This window comes from Plectropomus leopardus, chromosome 9, assembly GCF_008729295.1.
Source record: "Plectropomus leopardus isolate mb chromosome 9, YSFRI_Pleo_2.0, whole genome shotgun sequence".
In the NCBI taxonomy this organism is placed as follows: Eukaryota; Metazoa; Chordata; class Actinopteri; order Perciformes; family Serranidae; genus Plectropomus; species Plectropomus leopardus.
This window is the reverse complement of record NC_056471.1, coordinates 10,430,253-10,445,216: the sequence shown is the minus strand read 5'-3', so window position 1 is coordinate 10,445,216 and position 14,964 is coordinate 10,430,253.

Below are 14,964 nucleotides of genomic sequence, written 5' to 3'. Positions count from 1 at the left end.
TTTAAGTTCATTACTTATTTTCTAGTTGTGTGCATGTCATGCATTTTTAACAAACCCTTTGAGTTGACTTTGTGATGTGTTGTAGCAGGGAACATCAAAGGGATCTTTCTCTCTCTCTGTCTCCCTTTCTCTTTCTCCCTCTCTCATTCTTTCGCCTTTTCATCTCCCTCTTCTCCCCCTTTTTCCAGTCTGAACTGCACCCTCAGAGAGCTTTTCTTTTCAGGCAGAATTGTGAGAGAAAGGTGGAGGAAGGAGAGGTAGTGGATTGCCATTATTATTCTTTTTTTTTAAACTCATTTAAACTTTCCTTCATTCTCATTCAGACCATTAAATATGATTGCATGCTGGCGATTAGATAATGAACACTTCTGTTACTCCTGAAGGCAGTTTTTTTTTGTAGACTACATTGAACACTAAATTGCATTTTCCTGTGCTTGTTGACCAAAAATAGTAACATAGATTTGGGGCAACTACTCTTTTTTTAAGTGTTGTATTGAAACCTGTAGTTAAAGTTCAATTTGAATCTGAACTTTTGTATATCTGAAGATGACTGATTCGCTAATCCCATTCTTCTTGAGATATCACATCATGCAGGGAGAATACCTGAAGTGTAAGGACTTATTGCTTTTTCTTTGTGTTATATAATTATTGATCTTTTATCTTTTTTTTAAGAATCTCATTTCAATTTAATGTATGGAAAAATACAGGTAATCCCCCGCATGACAACTATACAGGTGTTGAATTTTTTTTTGAGTTTTTTTCTAGTTAACATTTTATCCCAGGCTTGAAGTTACACATTACTAAAGGTGGGTCGCTTTGAGTGGTGACCGGCTGTCTGCCAATAGTGTCCTAGGCTTGTTAATCAGGTCCACCTTTTGCTCCTCCACAGTGTCACCTTCTCTCCCAAATATGGTCACCGTTGGTTTAAAAAAAAACCCAACAAAATGGTGATGTCTGAAATGCCAAACTTGAGACTTTGTAATGTGACTCCACAAACTAATGGGCGACGTCACTGTAGCTGCTCTCATCATTTTTACAGTCTATGGCAGGATCGTACAATTCCAACATTATATTCTGGCAAATGGGCTGCATGTACATTAATGATACTTTAATTCATTTAATGATTTGTCCTTAGAGGGCAGTCTGCATATGGTTCTGTGTGAAACAGGCACAAACTAATGTCCTCTCCCTTAGTGAAACATTACCGCACCTTGCACTTGTACTTGACATCTCCAAGAATCAGCATTGACACACACACTCCTCCATCTGTGCCCTGCCCTTGCCAGACATCTTGTGGCCTGTAGGGCAGCAGCAGGGTGTGGTCTGCCCTCCAGGCACCAGAGGGGTGCCCTCTTGCCTCGAGGCTCTCAGCAGGCCCAGCTGCGCCATGGATGGTCCCTGCCCCCGGGTACCGAGAAAGTGTGTCGCCCGCCTTTGATTCCTTTTCACACACTCCGTGCACCAGCCAGCAAAAGTTTTCTTGATAACCTCTTGCTGACAAACATACAAGCTAGTAGGGCCTTCCAGATACCATCTGTGTACGCTTCACTTTACTCCTGCAGACAGGAAGTACTCTGCATGTCACATCATGTCATGTGACAATATTTGTAATGGCATACAGTATACATAATAAGTAACATTTACACAGCAGTGACAGAATGAAACAATCTTTCATAGCACATAGCTTGTTCTTTTTCTGTAAGTTGCTGCATGTGGTCTGCACCTCCACGCTTTTGCACAAACCTCTGAATTGCGGTCCTTTCTCAGCTCAACAATTTGCCTCACCCCTGGGTTCCTCTCCCACATAATGCTCAGTGCACCAGCCAAAGCCTATAATCAACTTAATAAGCATATTCCTCAGTGCATGCACTTTGTGAGAGATGTGAATGTTCAAACTGGAAAGGTTATCTCAGGCTTGAGCTTTATTTTTCTTTTCCTTCATTCTTTTTCTTTTCTTTTTGCCGTCTTCCATTTTACTGTCTCTGTTGTTGAATACAGAGCCAAAAGGATTCCTCAGAGAGGTACAGAAGTTCTCCAATTAAAGGAGAAGGTGAAACTGTTAATTTTGGAATTTTAACAATAGACTTCTGGCCTAAAATGCTCATTAATTTTACTTGTTTTATTCATTCCATCCAGTCTTATGGCAGTGACTAAAGGACAGCTAAGCTTTTGGCAAGTTTGAGTGTAACAATAGCCAGACGTTGGCTTTATATAGTTGTGCGTCATTGTGGGGTATGTTGTGTGGGAGATGAGAGAGGGAGACAGAGAAGTGAATTTAATATACCTTATGGGAAGCTTTCTGATAGAAAAATGTGACAATGTATCAAAACCAAAAAGAACAAACCAAAAAAAAAAAATCTTATCCTGACTTATAAACATACATTTAAAAAAACTCTTATTATTCGTTTTAAACCAAAAAATTGTGATCCATATTCTATCGAAGAATTCTATTCTATTAAAAAAATTGTCTTTAAGTCACTGCAGTTATGAGTGAATCAGCCCGTAATGTCTGTTCCTATGATTTGACCATGGTATGAAAGGAAAAAAGTCCTGACATTCTTCACATTACATCTTTTCTGTGGTGACAGAATACAATACATTGTTAGTGTCCAACCAATCTGAATCGAGTGTTCAACAGAGGCGCTGAAAAATCAGAGGAGCGCTTACTCCTGTATGGAGCCTCGGCAGCTGTTGCTATAGAGACTGAGAAGTTGTGGGCAGAAGTTTCTTTTGGATTCCTGACTGTAGCTGTCTTATCAGGTCCTCTGTTTCCCTTAGCCTTTTGTTCCCTCTCTTATAATACACACACACACACACAAGATACTCAAGTGACATTTCTGGGTTTGCGGTGCCAGCTAAAGAATTGTCACATTCAAGACATACTGCACAGTGTCATTGACTAGCATTGAGTCCAGTTAGAATATTATGTATTGTAATGCAATATAACAAGATATAATTAGGATTGCACCTAATGCAATCAGAAATAGTGTACAATTTTCTCCATTTATCATATGTTCCCCTTGTATGCATATGGTAGGCTATGTACAGTATGTGTGTATATATTGTATATACTTGAAAAATGCAATTTAAAGTCACAGAAGGTACCAAGTTAAAGAATTTAAAGTAGAACATGATCATCTTCACCAATGTGATGTATAACATAGTTAAATGGAATATGTGGGTAGGGTGTGGTTATGTGAGGGATTTTAGTTAAATCTTTCAAATTTGATTGCAGTTTTATATGATTAGCTTGTAGCGGAGTTAGATAGCCGTCTAAAATCCAATTTGATTGGACTGATTTATCTATAATCACCTGGACTCAGAATGATGTTAATTTTTTACAGGAAAACAAAATGATCTTGATGGAAAAATACATATATACCAAGAATAGCTGAACAGTTCACACAGGAGTGGAACTTGGGAAATTTATTTTTAGTTTAAGGAAAAGACATGTCTAACACCCAATAATGTTATAATTCCCTGAAAATGTAATCATGTCTGAAAATTTAATCAAATTTGTACTTAATTTGATCCTTGAAGTAATAAAACCCAATAATGTAATTAGTTTCCCAGTAATTTAAGAAAATATCCCAGCTGTTTTTTTTTCATAACATTACAAAAGAACTGTAAAAGAACTACAAAAGGGCCTAGAGTTTACATTTCCAAAACATGAACTTGGTTTTTAATGTTAATGTTTTTGGTTCCATTTTGTGGACTTTCCCAACTAACATTCCTGAGAAAAGCTTACTTTTTTGTGTTTGGGGAAAAAAGGATCCCACCTGTGAGATATTACATTATTGATTTAAATGTTGTTACAATATCAGTCAGGACATTGAGTTGCATTATTGGTCAAGATATTACGTTTTGGGGTTTTATTGCATTTTTCAATCAATTTGAGAGCAAATTTTAATACATTTTCAGGAAATGATGAAAATTATTGGTTAATGCAGACATGTTTGCTGAAAATATTTCAACTTGAGCAGAAAATGTGCATTTATTCTAGAGGCATAATGACTGCCTTGTGAGTGTACAGAGGTGGAGGTGGTGATTACTCAGTGAGAACTTTTTTAAAAAAAAGGAATAGTTAGCAAACCTAGTAGTAGTTAAAAAAAAAAAAAACAGAGTCACACGCAGTCGGGAAACACTGGTGCAACTGGTACATCCTGAGATTAGGGATCTTTAGAGACAAAAAGAGGAAACTTGACTGTCACTTTCTGTGGCATCATTATCTGCAGTTATCCATTGATTTTGTGTTACTGATCTACTAAAGGCCTTAAGATCCATTCATTTCATTTTTTAAAATTTACTGTCAGGTGTTACTGTTTTGTTGTATAGACCAAAAGAAGAGACAATACAAAGAGAGAAACAGACAGAGAAAACAACCTTGGAGGAAGTGTTGGGCAATTACCACAGCAAAGTTCCTTGTTTTTTGTTTTTTTTTTATATAAAGATTGTGAACCACTCCAACTCGAGAGGATTGTTTTTGCTTTTGCAACGGACATTACAAGACATGAAAGCTCCTCAAATAGTCAGAAATTTTGTAGTCCATTTCCACTCCGAATACAAACTATATCCTTTTTCAGAATGGCTCTGTGAACATCAGTCAAAAGAAAGACTGGGAGCTACAGTGGTGTTGGACTAAAGTAGGGCAGTATGTGCAACTGGGAGCAAATGTGTTCTTAGCCTATCCCACTCTGAAGTGTTTGCGCTGAAGTGGAATAGAGAGGCACATCTATCAGAAAACACTCAGCCAGATCCATAGCCTAAGGCGGCTCAGTATGAAACCTTCAGCACCACAAAACACAGCCATATTCCTGCTGGCCCAGCAGTCATTTCTTTCGTGGCATATACAGTAAGTACAGTCACTTAAAACTGTCATTTTTAAAAAGCTTTACTTCACTCAGATTTATAGTAGTTTCGTATTGTCTTGTACTGTTGATAATGTCTGACTCCAGATTTTATGGACGAAAATGCTCTAATTGTGCAAATTACTCGAGTGGGAATATAAATAAATCAATAGCACCAAAACCAGAGAAGCTGCTACTTAAGGATTGTGTTCAGTTAAAAGAAAAAAAGCACGGGCTAATTGAGCTATTCTTATTGTGTAATTAAGTATAGTGAATGTAAGAATCTCACTACTCATATCAGACGCCACCAGCTCTCTGCTTCCATTGTTGTAATTTAGCAACAAAGGTAGGGAAGAAAAAAAATAGAAAACTATTAAGAGACAATGTACATGCACCAAAGTATCTTCATTGAAAGACTTAGCCGCAGTGTAACAAGTTTTTCTTGGGGTGGAAAAATTGAGTGAAGAGTAAGAGACAGAGAGATCATAGTCCTGTGAATATCCTAAAAAAAGCAAATTATAACTTTTCTCGAACTGAAAGACGTACAGGTACCTGCGACAGTGAAGAAAGAGGAAATAGGATTTTGGGGAGGTTCCTCAGAGGTGCTCCAATTTCACACTATCAAATTAAAGTGTCCATGTATCTGAGGATGGATGAGTGATATTCCTGCTAGGTGCTAGGTGGTCTGCAATTCCCATGAATAATTTGAGTGTGTCACTGTGGGCGGTCCTTCTAAAGGAGATTGTGCGGGCAGGGGGCCGGGTAATGATAGATATACCAGGCTTCCCTTTCATTCCCCCCTCCCCCTTCACCTGACCATGGGTTAAAAGATAATGTGGATCCTAAAGGGAGGTGAGAGAGAAAGCTAGTGACTGGTTCTGAACATTCATTGAAGTCAATCTTTAGAAATATTTTCCCGAAGATAATTCCCTGGTCCTTTAATGTCTTCCTCATTTAGTATGCAGATTGCAATATTTGGGGTCAAGTTAGGACGATTCAGGCGTTTCTGAGACTCTCAATTTGATATTTACATTCATAATCCAGATCTGTAAGCCTTCAGCTGGTAGAAGAGAAAAATAGCCCAAAACATCTTCGATACCACAGAGAACTCCCACACAGCTTCTCACTATCACTTGCTGCCAATGTGGCAGCCATGGTGACAGGGGCTAAGAGGGGAGCCTGTCATTTGAACAGAGAGGCGGGGGGGGGGGGGTGACAATACAGGGAGCAGGGGCTCAATAAAATGTGAGAGCGAGGCGACAGGAAAAATAAAATGAAATAGAGGTGCGAGGTGTGAGAGGCAAAGCGGTGGTTCTGGCAAGAACGGACAGATCAGTAAAAGAAGTGGTCAGTTTTTTTTTTCCCAATTTGAAAACAATGTGCACACAGACTAGACTCGCAGTACTTATAGATCAATATATGTTAGCAGAAATATGTGCATGCCACTCAAACGTCCATCCCACAGTAAGCATGGTCTTCCTCCTTCCTCCACCGTGCTCTTTTTCTCCCTCAAGGCTGAGAGTTGATGTGTGACTGACAGACAGCCATGGACAGCTTGGTTAGACACACCACACTCTGGGGAGGCCACCAGGACTGAAACCGAATAGAGGGGGCCGGAGGAGTGGGACGAGGGGGGAGCTGACGAAAGGAGTTTTAGCATTTGGAAGGAGTGAGTGGAAAAAAGATTTGAGAGTATTGAGTCAGAGAGAACCACGACACTGAGAGAAAAATAAAAGAGAAAACGAGCGAATGAAGCAAATTTATTTTTCAAGTATGATTTATACTGAATATGTCACTTCTCTTTTATTCTCTGCAAGCAAAGTTTATACCTGCCCTGCTCACACCCCATCAAGGTCATCCTCTGATCTCTTCTTTGTGATAAGCATTGATTCAGAGTCGGTAGAAATGCATGCCTTTGTACAGTGCGCACATATAATGGTTCATGGACATAGCAGTGGTACAGCATGTGCCCAGTTCTGACAATGTGATAAAGACTCAGTTCAACGGTGGTCAGGAGGCCATTCAACAGTCCTGGCTGAATCTCAAAGGCAAGATTATCTTTCGTTTGAAGGAATACACAATTCCAAATATTTGTCATTGAGGTATAAAAAGGCTGCAGTTTAATTAAACTGAACTCATGTTACAACTGCTTTTTCCATGTTTGAGCTTTGTATGTTTTCATGTGTGTTTGTTAAGCTTTAAAGCAGAGTGGTATGGTTTATGAATTTTTATGTCTGAATGTTTAAGTTAATGTCAAGAATTTGAAATGTAGGTATAATGTTTTATCTGAGTTTGAATTTTCAGTTACATGTTGTGACTATTCTGGTTAGGCTAGCTTAGGTTGAGGCACAGCAACCACTTGTTAGGGGTTAGGAAAACATCCTAATTTGGTTTAAAATACCTGGTCTGGTTGCTACAAACATGTCTGTAAATGTTGAGAATTCTCCTTGAAAAAGAAACTCTTTTGGTGGTCTCAGACAGAAATCAGCTGCTGTCAGATTGCCTAGGTGTTACACCATCCACCATCCCCTCTGCCTCAAAATGACAATGTTGGCTCGTATACATGTAATCAGAATTATATAACTTTAAAAATGTTGACATGGTAAGTATGACATGTAGGCTGATAAATATAATGTGTCTGTGGTTTGTAGAAACAATGGCAACATTTTAAAAAAATCGATTCATCAATGCATTGCAATATGTTTTTTTCCAATTCAATATAGATTCATAAAATCGATTATCTCCGTTGTAATGACTCCCTGTTCCTGTGGGGGCAGTGTGAGTGCCACCAGAGTGCGATTGATGTTGTTCAGAGGCCCTGCTTGACCCCCAAACAACGTTTGTTGTTTTTTCATTAAAATGGTGACAGTAGTGCGAGGTAGCAGTGTGTTAAAATCAGGCCAACAACATTAAAAGACGACGTTCGGATACACGAAGTCGATAGTAGTTACGTTGTGTGTGAGCCTCATGAGTCAGTGTTAAAACACTGCAACAACACGATGAACCTACATAACCATTTGAGCCGACACCATGCAGATGTTTTGCAGTCTGTTGCTAACGCTAAAGCTGTGGATCACACACAAATGCAGTTCGACAAATCCTGCATATATGTTTATTACTTTTGTTAAGTTTGGCTCAGGCTTATTTTAGTTTTAATTTTTATTTAATAAAGAATAATGTAATGGTAAAATAAATTTTGTAGTCAGTTTGCTCTAAATCAATACAGATAATGCCTTTTTATTGAACACATATCAGAAGGTATTCTAATGAACTATCTGGGTATTTCTGACATCAACATGCATAACTGAATCAATATCGAAGCAACTGGATCAATATCGAATCGTGACCCAAAGAATCGAAATTGAATTGAATTGAATAGTGAGGTTCTTGACAATACCCAGCCCTAGTTAGATGAGATAGATACCAGTGATATACAGTGTCAGTGTGGTGAAAATGCTTTAGCCAGAAGCCAGTTAGCTTATAGTGTTACAAAGACCAGAAAACAACAGAAACAGCTAGCCTGCCTCTGTCAAAAGATATAAAAATCCCCTTACCAGCAGCTCTAAAGTGCACAAATCAAAACAATTTTAGTTAGTAAATACAGAGAGTAAAACAACATATTTCGATTTTATGGGCCGACAGAACCTGGCTGGCTGTTTCCCCATTTTAAGTGTTGGTATAACACTATGCAAACCAGTTGTAGACAGTAGCCCTTACTGACAGATATGAAAGTGGCATTAATCTCCTTATCTAACTCTGGACAAGCACACTGGGCCTCATTCAGAGTGCATACTCACAAATCTGTGCTCAAACTGTGTATACTCATGTTTTACGCACAAATCTGTGATTCATCAGTATGTTCTTACCTGAATTTGTTCGTACTCTGTGAAAAATTTAGATTAGCCTTAGACCATGCGTACACACAAACGATGAACATGTGGCTGTCTTAGAAAATGGAAGCAATCACCTTTTAACTAAATGCACAGAATATTAAAACATTAATTTAAAAAAGCTTTCAGAGATAACAATATCTAAATCCAATTTACTAATTTACCAGTAAAGGCATTTATTTCATTCTCTGTCTTTCATTCTCATCGATTATTGTCGTACTTAAAATATTCCACAAGAAAAACCAAGTGTCCGAGGCCTAGCTTACAGTGGAGCATATGAGACCTGAATCTGCCTGTATTGATGGCTACTCCCACCAATATTAGTGCCATGAAATTATCATTATCATCATTATCATTACAGACGGTAATTATGCAGGCACGCTTATTTTACGCACGGAGTAAGAACATTTCTACGTACATATTAGTGCATGAGGCCCGTTGAGTGCTTGTAAATGAGTTAGCAGTTTAGCACTCCAGGTTCCCTCATTTGGAAGTCATGGGTTTTTGGTTAGAAGTCTGATCTAAGGTCTGTAGTTAACAGAAGCTTAAAAAACTCTCACCTTTTGTTCCATGATGTAAAATACAACAGTAAATACCCCACTCCTGAGTTTACAAAGTCTTTGTATGTGTCTTGGAAAATGCAGTTGCTAACAAGTGGTTAAATGATAAAAGCTTAAAGGCTAAATCCTAAAAGTGTTGTACATTTGTATCATAAAAGTTTGTTTGAGTTTATTTTCTCAAAAATCCAATGGGAAAAATCCAAAATGGCATCTTGACGAGGGAACCAGGGCGACGTTAACCTCCATGTTAGCCTACAGAAAAACGTCATCCTTGGAGCACACTAGCGAATTTAAAAACAGTGTAGACTATTCTTTTAAACACAGCATTGACAAGTTTGACTTGCAGTATTTTAATAAAAAACCCAAATTCTGCTATTTGTGTATTTTTGGAATCAACACTCATTCCATCGACATATTATTGCTGCTGGTATTGGACTTTTTCAAATAACACCCAGCATTATGTGTGCATGTGCTGAGCATGCGATCTGGCTGTGTATGTGAGTTGAGGACCTTTTATGGAACCTGTTGATCATAGCTCTACTTTTAGATAAGTATGGCATTTTGTAAATCATTTTGATATATACCTTGAAATATTACTCTGAACAATATCATTCCCCACATCTCTGCCTCCTGACGTGCCCAAGTTGTAAATCACCCCTCAGAAATGTGCCATATTTACAGCCACTGTCAGCCCTTGGCCTCTAATCACCTTTCTTGTCATTTTCCTCTGCTCTTCTTCATCTCCTTATCAAAGACCCAGCCTTTTTTTAATCCAGCATGCCTCTATGGTCACATTCAGTCATGAGTGTCCTGGAAATCCACCCCATCTCCTCTTCAAATCCATGCAAATCACAACATCTAAGAGCAGCAGAGCTTCCTCTGAGACAGAATTATGCACATGCAGGGATTGGACAAGCGGAGAGAGGGGGGGTGCATGTACAACCCTCCACTTTGCTCTCATCCTTAGCAATGTTTATGTCATGCTTCTCTTCAAAAGATCTCACACGTTCTTTTAAGTTGGTTCAATTTGGCTCCGTTTGGCAATGTTAAGCATGCTAGAGACAGTGAGGGGGAAAAATGTCCCAGGCATTTTGGAAAGATAAAATATTGTGTCTGTGATCCAGGGGGTTGGCTAAGTGCTGGGGTTTAAGGAAGTGTGTGAGAGGGGGGTGCTGTTCGACAGTTAAATCTGGGCGCAGAGAGGTTGAAGGATAAGTGTAGGATGACTAGAGCGGATTGACATTACACACGCATATTGTATGAATGGAAGCACACACACACACACACACACACTTAACTGGGAGCGAGGGCTGAGGTCACATCTGGGTTTGAGGTAATCTCTTTCTAAAGTAATACCGATATGTATTATACTCTCAAGTTTGTATTGTGATTGCTGACATGTTTGGCACTAAAGTGGCAATGCGATTATCTGACATTAAAGATGCCTGTGAACTTCTGAAACCCTTCACAGCTACAGTTCACTAACTCTGCAGCGTGACTCAGTGAGGCAGTGTTGCTATAAATATAAAGCTCATAGACATATCGCCGTGTGACTTTCATCAGTTTTTGAGGTGTGAGTGAGTTTAGAATAAATTGTGTCATTTCAGAATCGCAGGTCAACTTCATTCTGTAAATAACTACTGTAGGCGTTTGAGGACAAATGGTGGCTTTTGACACCTCTGTTCCTTTTGTGTTAGTCTGAAACATGTTTTTAGTCCACTAAGTTCTAAAGAAGTTACCTTATTTATCACCAAGTACTCCTGTTGTGGCTATTTCGTAGACACTGGCACATATTAAAATCTACCCCGCACTGTATTGTTTTTAATCAGCCCCCTGAGTCCTTTTTTTCACAAACCTTAGAGACACCCTGGACCATTCAGTCCTGCCTCCTTCTGAAATCCTGCCACAGTGCACTTGCCCTGATCCCAGATGGAAATAGGGATGGAAATTGTGCACAGTGTAACATGTACTTTTTGATGCCCTGATTTTTTACCACCCTTATTGAGAAAATCCCTTTCAAGGGGGCTATTTCTTGCATCATGAGAGGTGTTAATTTATGTTATTCCATGCCCATGTGGTAAATATTTTGGGGGCAAAACTTCATGTAAGGTATGTATAGCGAAACATTGAAGCTCCTTAAGATGTAAAAATATACCCTGTTGCAGCCTACTTCATTGAGGCTGGTCATACAATTTCTGCTCTCTGGTACATGTGCGTAGGCTTTGCTAAAGAGGGTGACTTTTTCCATTTTTATTTGTAGAAAGAGGCTTTTTTTTAAATATATATATATATATGGGGTCTTTTTATGCCCTTTATTAGATAGGAAAGCTGAAGAGATGACAGGAAATGGGGATGAAAAAGTGGGGATGACATGCAGCAAAGGCCCACCAGTAGGATTCGAACGTGGGGCCGCTGCAGCAGGGTCACTTAGCCTCAGTATATGGGGCGCGCACTCTACAAACTGAGCTACCCAGCACCCAAAAGAGGCTTTTTGAATCTATTCTTTAAATAGCCTAATGTTGATTTTGAACCCCTGCTTGACTTTGTATAGTTTTTCATCTGTTATGCCAATACCAAGACATCTTCCCTTTATCTGTGTCCTTAACCTTAACTGCCTCTGTGCGTTTTCTAGAATTTAACTCTTATTATTTCCATAAAATGTTTTTATTTTTTTTTTTTTACTTCATACTAAGTTGTTTCTTCTATATCGAAATCTTTTTTTTATAATATGTGTGTCAAAATCTACTTAAGCTTTAATGTCTGTTCCCTGAGATTTCCTTTTTAGGAACCCAATCAGAGGTGTTTGTTTTTTCCCTTAAGTAGTATCGGCTATGTCTCTACTAATACTACGTGCCTTGATAAAGCTGCCTTCTAGACAGCTGTTTTGATATCCATATGGAGACCTTTTTGATCAATTTTGTAACCTAACTTTTTCTCAGATGGTTTGAACCTTTCCAGCCCGTTTTCATTCCCAGGTCATCTGATACCGATGCTTTGTCATGCCCCTTGGCATGTGATATTGATGCCAAAAGTGCTCTTTAGCTTCTTTATGAGACACTCTGGGCTTTCAGCTAACTAATGTAAACTCATGCAAAACTTGATGCTGAGAGCAACTGATGCCGTGTAAAGAGTGAGAAAACCCAGGTATGTGGGAGTGAAGGGAGGCAGATGGCTCAAACAAAACTAGACTTTCATCTAGGAGACCACAGTTGCGTATCCTATGTGAAACCAATATGTCAATATTGTTTTAACATAACATTACATAACTGACATACTGTCATCACGCACTCATGACATATTTAAAGCTTGTGACGTTGTTATGTAATGTACATATTTTAACCCAAAACACAACCTTTTGTCTTTACAAAGTAAGTAGTAGTACAAAGTAGTAAGGAAAATGGCTTGTTGTTGTATGATTAATTTTAACTTTATTTGGAAACATGGGAAAACTGTACTACTAAAGAACACTATTTAATGACATGATGATATTGATATTGATATGATTACTGCTTTATTACCTGATTTTCATGCCCTGTCTTGACGAGAGGCCCTGTAGCACAATCTAGCATCATTATTTCAGCTTACATGGTGCATATCAGTTTATTTAATTGAATCAGATGAGAAGATAACAGACATTTTGGCGCATTCTCCCCCTCTTCATCCAAGCAATTATTAAGACAGAGTTGAGTTTTAGTTTATAAAAGCTTGGATGACTCACCAATCAGAATTACATTTCAGACCTCACACACTCTTCACCCTGCACTCACTGTTCATTTGTGCCAGGAACAGCAGCTGTGTGCGTACTCTCAAGTCTATCGCTGAACTCTCACTTGTGAAACTGTCATTGTTGCTTTGACAGTTTAGTTCGCTCTTTATTGTGATACACAGCAACAAAATATCAATTGAGTTTATTGAAGAAAGCAAAGGCGTCGGCAGATCCAGTGTATGTGAGAGATTGAATGATTCAATTTGCACTGTAAAAATGTATTTAAATCACTGACTAAATCAAATGTGCTACATTATTCTGTGTCCTCCAAAGGTGTTGTTCGACTGCTTTGAAATAAGTCTGATAAGACGAGAAATTCAATATTGTTCACATGTCAAACTATTGCAATGCTGTAAGCTATTAGGGATATATTTCACATTCAATTTATGATTCCTCATGCATACATCAAACACGTCATTACTAATTGGGACCATAATAAATCATATAGGTATGAAGACATACTGCATATGGGGAAAGATATATTGTGCATAATATACTCTTAAGGTGCTTACTAACAATATAGGGTTCTTCAGCTTGTCCCAATAGGACAGTCATGTACAAAGTCTGGCCTGGGGGCCAATTGTGGCCCTCAGACCAATTTTAAATGGCCCTGGGCTTGTCTTTCAAAATATTCTATATAATTTACATATTATGCTTAATCAAGCAAGGTCATGGTCCAAGGTCTCTTTGCATATATTTTCATTCACCTCACAATGGCAAGACAATCATACAGTTATTAGACAAGCACCAAGTAGGAACTACATAGGCAAAACAAATGTTTTTTTTGTTTTTTTTTTAATAAACAGACAGTAAATGAGCAAATCAAACAGTTAACACCAGATATTTCCTGTTATGTAGCAGACGTGGCCATGAAGTCGACAGGAGGAGGACAGGAGTCGAGGCTTTCAGGAGAGGTGGAAAGTTAAATACTTTTTCACTTAAAGATGAAGTAGTTGTGCTTGTGTCATTGTATGTTTTTTTTTTTTTCTTTTTAGAACCCCTTATGATGTAGCAGTTGCAGTAGCAGTAGGCAGTAGTGGCAGTTGGCCCCCAGGTACTTAAACATGATCTAATCTGGCCCCAGTCCTAAAAAGTTTGGACACTCCTGCCATAGGAGAACCCTTTTTGGTTCCGGGTGAAACATTTATAAAGGTTCCACCTGGAATCCCTTCAGAGGGTTCCTTCCAGAAAGTCAACAAACGTTGAATAACTGGTTCTTAATAGATCCATACGTGTAATAAATAAATCACAACTGTTATGGTGTTTTGTTGGTCTCAAAAAGTGGTCTTCAGCTTGACTGATGTCTCACCCATATTTGGAGGCTAAAAGGTTGCAGGAAACACAGCAATGGGTCCTTACACACCAAAGTTGTTGCATGCCTAAAATTTTAACTTCAAGAAAAGGGTTCTTCCTAAACAAATGGTTCTGGGTAGACCCTCAGACCTTCAAGAGGAACCCTTTTTGAATCCTTATTTTTAAGAGTGTAGGTTCTTTATATAAAGGCTGATTTGGCTGATTTAGTACAAAGAAAAACATACTGCTTTTACATGGAACTGAATAGAATTTAGTGTCTAGTGTTAACAGCATTGAAAAAAATATATCCAAACAAATTCAAAAGCTCTCTTTATTCACGTTCTGTTACTGTGAATAATCTACACAAAATATTGCCGACAGTGTTTTAGTGAACTACTTTCTCCTGAGAGTACAGTTATAAAACCATCAAAGAACAAGGTCTATGAATTATATAGGCACATTCCTTTTTTTTTTTTTACATGGGTGTGTATCAATAGATGTAAGATTAAAAAAAAAAGAAGTAAAATATAAAGTATATTTACAATTCTATACCGCTCACCTTCACTGGTTCAAAAGTAATACTACTACTAGTACTAGTACTATTAATA